Genomic DNA, 7,884 nt, shown 5'->3' with positions numbered 1-7,884 from the left:
GAAAGAGGAAGAGGCAAACACAAGAGAGAATCAACTCCAGTACTTTGTAATGTATCGTTATTTCATCAGTTTTGAAAAGGACATTCCATCTTTTCTTAGGTGCTAACGTTCATACTACCAACTGCTGTGGACACCACAACCAACAAGAGTTGCATGGTTGTGAACATTGAGGGAGTAAGCAAATTTATACACTATGAAGTACAGCCGATCCCTTAAAATGATAATGAGGGAAAAGGCCGGATTGATAGGTAAAAAGGCTTGGTTTCTAATGCCAGATACAAAATTACAAGATGGAAAAGCAATAACCCTCAAGCGAAGTGGGGATGAAAAGAATGCAAGAAACCTACATTTTTCATGATTTCATGGGTCAAGAGGCCTTGAAAGAAGTGAGAGCACGTGAGTAACAACAACCTTTTTTTTTTTGCTTATGCCCTTCAAGTATCTTGACCATCATTGAACGTTTGCTCCATATGTGGACTTCACATGTTACCCAATTTTTCAAAATATTCGATTCAGGGGAAAACGAGTTTGATGAGCATAATACACAACTCCATTATTTGAAAGGTTATTCACAACTGAGGCTATTAAAACTGAAGAAAACAGCAACGAAACAGTTGCTGGATTTTTACAAGGACATGTTAGGGGCCGTCTCAAAGGACCAAATCAAAAGGGCACGAAAACATTGTGCCTAATATTATTCACTGTTCTTAGCATCAAGAAGAAGGAAAGAATAATTACAAGGGCTTGAATTTTGAGACAGGGAAGCTGTTTGGTTCGGTTAATAAACTCAAGAAAGAGCTGAAATGAAAATTTATTTGGACCAACCATGGCCATATTTATTTGAAGAAAGGGGAGAAGGACTTTGAAAACTTCAAGAAAAACATCCTGAAAGGACATCGTGGTTAAATTCCCGATGTTTGCTCCAGTATACGCAATTCAAGTAAGCCATATTTTTATGATTAATTTTTGTTCTCTGTCAGAAATACCAAGTACTTTTACAGATGTCGCAATGACAATTAATTCGCAGTTCTTTCCGCGTCATTGACTTTAGTTTACTCACAACTCAGTAATCGTTATTTTTTGTAGCACCGGATGCCTGATTTAAATTTAGATGAATTACCTTTTTACGGTTTGACTGATAGTAAATTCATGAGAGCTACAGGAACGTGGGTATTCCATTCAGGTGGCCTATTAACAGACTCGAGAGACTTTTTTCGAAGTGTGATTGAGTCCCCTGTCAAGGATGATATAAACATGAATACGATAGAATCAAAGTCTTACAACATTAAGCAAACTGGTGCGCTATTTCAAGACTTTGTCAAAAGGGTTTGCGATATGTAGCTGTAACATACACAGTCTACCAAAACTTTATGTCCTTTAAATGATATCCTGCTGACGGTTAAAGGGAACCTCAGCTGAAAAACAGTTTTGGTGTCAAAACTTACTTGGTACCTCACTTTAACAATCCCTGTGGTTTTGAGTTAATATTTCATTTCATGATTCGAATAAGGAGCGTTTGTTTTTGACTTTCAAATCTCCCGCTCGCCGCCATGTTTTCTTTCGCAAAGGTTTGTGGGAGTTTGTGACATCAGTGCGTTGTCGGATAGTGTCGCAATATGGCTTCCGCAGAGGAATTTGTTGTTACTCCGTACAATTTTGAGCCAGAATATGAAGAAGGCGAAGAAAGCAGTAATTCGAGTGAAAGCGAGTATTCAGATGGCAGCTATGAAGAAGTTTTCGGTCGGTTAGTCACTCTGGACTGGTGTAAATGTTCGCACTGCACGGCAGCAACATTAAACCACCCGCGAGAATGTCTGTGTTGCAAAGAAATTGCTGAAGCATCGGCTTTAACGGACGCAAACAGCGAGCCGATTACGTGCATAATTCACCACGATAATTTTAGAGCAGTTTGTTTGAATCGAGCGGTCTTGAAAACAACCCTTGTTCGCATAAAACATCTGGTGCAAGGCATGGAATTTTCCGCTTCAGAACTCCCCAATGAGTATGTATTGAGTAAAAAATTTTTTTTCGATTCTTGTGACTGGAGTGTAAACTTATTAAAATATATTTTGACTGTTTTACATCAAGTGTATTTGTTTTTGGGACTACTCTGCCTCTGATTATTGGGTTAATGAACATAAAGTAACGTTAATTTTTTGTCTGCATAAACAATTATCAATCCAGACATTGTTCGACTGTCTATAGTCTCTTGTTTAGCTCTGCCATACATTCATAAACACGTACATAAGCCATAAGCTTATTAAAAATATATGTTGCAGTCTGTCTATTGTGTGGCCCTGTCATTTTTTTTTTTTTACTAAAATTACTAAATAAGTCATTCAAGTATTTAATTTCCAAATCTTTCTTGTCTAAATGACATATAAGGTGATTTGACAAACAGGTTTGTTCAGAGTAAAATAAAAACTTACATGTTATTAAATACATGAAACATGAGAATCATTCTCACTTAAAAGTTTTAATGCACCTTAACTGAACTGTCTAAGATGATTTTAACAACCATACAAAATTTATTATCTACATTTGCAGAACTTGTCGTTGGTTGGCATATTCACAGTTTGTTTATTGAGTTCATGGAAAACTGGGAAGAGGGAACAGGAAGATTATACCAGCATGTGTTGTAAATGAGATTCGCAAGACATTTCCATCCGCTGATGGAATATACACTGGCTTTAAGTATTCAACGCTCAACATAATACCAGAGTCCTAGAGGGGTACATTGTGTAAAAGTGAGGTCCTGCCAGGGTGGCTATTCAGAATTTATAAACGTCCATTGTTGGCGATTTCCTGGCCTGCTTGACTGATTTTCACAATCCTGTTGGCATTGACTTGACTCTACTGTTGTTTGTAACTATTTCATTTGGGTGCTGTCGGTACTTTCTGTCCATGTAGCTTGTTGCAATTTACCCTGGCAGGAGCTTGTAGCTTGATGGGGACATAGTTTTTCAGTGAGCTTTTAACCCATTGACGAGTAAAATCGTCTGGTGTTAGACAGAGCAAAATACTAAGTCTGGCCGGTTTCAGCCGGTTTGGTCAAGTTAAAATCAAGTTAAAATCAAGTTAAAGTCAAGTTAAAATATCATGCTGTTTATAGTATTTTCACAAATGACTTTCAGTCCTTGACATTCTGACAAATTAAGAAAAGTGTAAAATGGATTTTTTATGTCTAAAACAGCCAGTAACAAAAAGTTTTGCAAAAATATTGTGGCACAGAATATAACAAAATATTTGCGTAACAATATTTTTAGATAATGCTGTCACGTTGTTGCAAATTTGCAATTAACCCATTGGCATCCAAACCAGCCGAAACTGGCCAGACTTAGTATTTTACTTTGTCTAACGCCAGACGATTTTACTCGTCAATGGGGAACCCCTGGGATCATTCCCCATTGACGAGTAAAATCGTCTGGCGTTAGAGTAAAATACTCTGGCGTTAGACAGAGTAAAATACTAAGTCTGGCCAGTTTTGGCTGGTTTGGATGCCAATGGGTTAATTGCAAATTTGCAAGAACATGACAGCATTATCTAAAAATATTGTTACAGCAAATATTTTGTTATATTCTGTGCCACAAAATTTTTGCAAAACTTTTTGTTACTGGCTGTTTTAGACATTGTTTACCATAAAAAATCCATTTTACATTTGTGAGGATACTATAAACAGCATGAGATTTTAACTTGTAAATCATATTTGTTTTTCAAGCAAAATGAGACCTACTGGTAACAGTAAGAAAATATAGGAAAGTATTTAACTTCATTTCTTGTCTAAGGAATAAACAAAGTCTGACAGTGTTAATGATAACCCACAGCTTAGACAGTCCTTTTTTGCATTACATAGCCCATCTGCCAGTCTACTTGGTTAGTTGATAGTGCAATTACAAGTCATCTTTTTTACTTTTAACTCTAGAAAGGCTAATTCTCTCTTTGATTACATCTTGTCTGGGGGGTCTTTGGAGAGGTGCCATGATGTGTCTAGTGTCACTTGGTTTGCTTGTGACACTTGGACGCTGTCCACCCTCTTTGTGTGATGTAACTTTGCTTGCTGACTCAGTTTGCTGAATGGCACCACACAGCATTTCCTGGAGGTAGCTGTAGTCTTTTGCCTCCAGCACAGGATCAGCGTCATATCTCTTTTTTACCTTGCTGCAGGCAAGTTTAAATCGGAGCTCCCCCTCCCTTTCACCACTTTGGATTTGTGCCTGAAACATTACAAGAATAATCGTAATACAGAATCCTGTATCACTTTTTGTTAGCTGATTTATCAGACTTGTAAAATAAGGTTAATTTAAGTGATAAAGGAAATTTAGCTTCAAGTCCTAATGTTGTAGCATTGAAAAGTAAGAATAAGCAACTATTTATGATTTACATAAAAACCTTCAAGCTCTGTTTCATCACAGGGTTAAAATAAGTGGAGCCATGCCCCCACCCCCCCCCCCCCAAAAAAAAAAAACAAGAAAAAAACAAAATGTTCTTCAGCTCCACAGAAGTCATACATGTGCTGTTGCATTTGGAAAGTAATAACTGATTAACTATCCACGTGAGCACAGACATGTAGTGTTCAATTTTGGACACCATAATTGGATAAAATATCCTGAATAAAAGGACACACAAGTGAAAAAAAAAAGAAAAAAGGTGAACACTACATGCTACAGTCTTACCTGTTGCCTCGAGGCATTGTTATTATGATCAAGAGCAACAAGCTTGGTTGCTTCCTCCATCACCTTGTGGGAATAGTGTGTGTGTTTGGGAAGGTGTTTGAGGTAAAGGGAATGGTATGCTTCAAGTGCTGTGGTACGTACACAGTCAGTGAGATGAGGAAGAGTCTTCAGCAGCCTTGTGTCGTGAACAATTTTTAGCAGTTCATTATGTGGTGAAGAACCTGGAGTTAGCCACTTTTTTCATCGCATGCCTTCATCAAGAGCATCATGCTGACATTTTTTGAACACTTTGTTGCCTGGAAAGTCATGTCTATTTACTACATGGTTTGTTATTGACAACCATCTCTCCTTCAGGTTTTCTGCATCACCCTGGCAAGTCTCTATACTCCACCAAAAGTGATTTGTAATTGAAGGAACCCATTGGCCCAACTTTTCACAACCCTTCTTTTTTGAGGATGTCCTCAGTTTTTTTTGGACGTTCTTGCAGAAATGCCATGGATCAATATGATGTTTTTTATCTTTTTGTTCCTCCCTCATGTATTTCTTAATTTGGGGATGGGAATGAGTTGAAACCCCTGCCACATCTACCCCAACCTCCTCAATGGTGTTGAGTGTTCCTATAAAACCTTTCTTTTCCATGCCATTTGAGTTTTTAACCTCGCATACTGACACAACTTTGAAGTCCACAATCTTGTTACTTTTGACATCTAACATGGTATAAGTCCCATACTTAGCACTGTGACCTGGAGAATCACAGCACCCATCACCGGCTAGTGTCACTGGCTCCCCCCTGTCTTTTAGACTGTTAAATACCCTGTTTTGTTCACTCTGCCAGTAACTGTCAATGACAGGGAAGACATATTTTTCCCTCAAGGTATAGTAGCAATCAGCTCCAATAGACTTTAAATTTATTGCAGAAGCAAACTGCTGAAATTTGGCAAATTGAATTCCACTGAAAAATAAACCAGCAGATAGTGCTAAATTTCCTTCACCTTTCACTCCCGGGATGGAAGGCTGTGATTGCCAGGTACAGGTACAACCATTCAAGCAATTTATTTTGACAGAGTACTGGGTCCCTTCATTTTCTCTTTCCTCAATCTCCTCTGTGTTCACTGGAGAACCACATTTTGGACAGAATTGGAATAATTCTCTAAGATTGTCTTCATAAACAAGCAAAATTCTTTTAGCACCAGAAGTATTGAAGCATTCCTCATTTTCATCTACACTTGGTGCTGTACTTGTTTGAGAGGACTGAGATGAGTATTCATAATCAGGATCACAGTCGATAGCAACACTTTTAATTTCTGGGGATGGTGGGCAGAAATTAAGCTCATCAGAATCAATAGAGACAATTTCAATTTCTTGGTAGGCTGGTGGAGAAAAATTAAGCTCATCAGAGACTTCTGCTTCTTCAGCTAGGGTTGCATGTAAGGGAGCAATTTGTAAGGCCTCGTCGCTGCTGTCTTGTTCCTTTAAAACTTGAAAGGAACAGTAGGAATGTTCACTGAATATTTCCTGGGCAACATCTAATGGAAACTGCATGCCTGCATTGACCATGATCCCACAACGACTTTCACGTTTCTTATACTCGGTCTTTGAATTACATGTTTCAGCTGGGCTTGTTAAATTAGAACTGGTGTGTGTGCATTCCAAGTCACAAGAAACAGTTTCACATAAAACATCAGAAGAAACAGTGTCAAAAGAAGGAATGTTAGAGGAAACAGTTGTTGGACTTGTGGCTACAGGTCTTGGGCTTTGCTCTAGAGAAGTCCCAGGTGAAACATCAGAACAAACAGTGTCAGAGGAAACATTTGCTGAACTTGTACTAGGAATATGCCCTTGAAAAGTGATAGGTTGAAGCTCCAACTTGGTCCTTTCTTCCAAGCACTCAAGCTCATCTATAATCTGTCATCCGCAACCAAAAAATAAATTTAATTTTACCTATTTTAATTTTATATTGATATCAATTCTGTTTAAAATGTCAAATGCTTCAATACTTCCAGATATAAGACAAAAAATACTAGAAGCTGACCTTTCAGAAATGTTTTCAGACTTTCAAAACCGGGCATAAGTAAATAAATAAATAAATGACCAGACAAAGGAATTTGTAACAAGCTTATTTTATTACAGTAAGCCATTACAAGTAACGTCATGTGAGCCTTTTTCAGTGATCAAAAAAGCTTTCTTATACTTCAAATACATTATTTTTTACAAAATCATATGTTATTCTCACCTCCTGATGCTTCCGTTTCGCAGCTCTGGCTACACTAGTAACACGTGCTTTGGGTGCCGGTTTGTGTGAGAAAATAGTTGCAATGGCATCTTTTTTAAGCTTTCGCTTTGATCCTCCCAGCAACTGATTCTGTAGATCTACACTTTCATCAAAACAAGTGAGATCAAAATGATCCGAGCAAAGGTAAGGACACTTTGGTAAATTCTCAATCGGACGGCCAATGGCAACTAGCCATTTCTTACGTAGTTCTTTTTTATCATTACCGGGAATCCGATGAAATGTGACGTTTTTTTCGACCTTTCCTTTTTCCTTCTGTTTTTTTGACTCATTGTTGCACCCATAGCCGCAACAGTGCGGCATGTCGAGTACTTTATCTTACAATTCGGGACACCATGTTGAAAGTCGACAACGCACTGACGTCATAATCTCCCAGCAAACCTTGCGTTAAAAAAATGGCGCCCCGCGGGAAATTTGAAAGCAAAAACATCGACAATTCGAAGACAAAGCATTCGAATAAACAAGCAAATCCGTGACTTTTAACCGGCAAAACGGATTTAGGCAAAGGTAAATTTATAATTTTGGGCAAAAGTGTTTTACAGCCGAGGTTCCCTTGAGGGAATCACCTAGTTAATCACCATATCAGAAACCAGACTAAGTGATAGTAATGTCAATAACATATCCATTCCTGGATATGAATTTATTAGCAAGGCTTCCAAAACAAATGCGGGCGGTGTCGGAATGTATATAAAAGATACCTTAAAGTTTATCAAAAGACCTGACTTAGAAATAACTTTAGATGGAGTCGAAACATGCTTTATTGAACTCCCAAGAGTCAAGTTAAATCATTTTATTGTTGGCTGCATATATAGACATCCGCATAGTGACCGTAAAGACTTCAAGTAAAACCTCAGAGAGAAATTAGAATATTTAAACAGACAAGGCTATGAAGTCTATATTGCAGGCAACATTAATCAGGAT

Source organism: Montipora capricornis, chromosome 6 (assembly GCF_036669925.1).
Source record: "Montipora capricornis isolate CH-2021 chromosome 6, ASM3666992v2, whole genome shotgun sequence".
Lineage (NCBI taxonomy): Eukaryota > Metazoa > Cnidaria > Anthozoa > Scleractinia > Acroporidae > Montipora > Montipora capricornis.
This window is presented reverse-complemented; position numbering follows the sequence as displayed.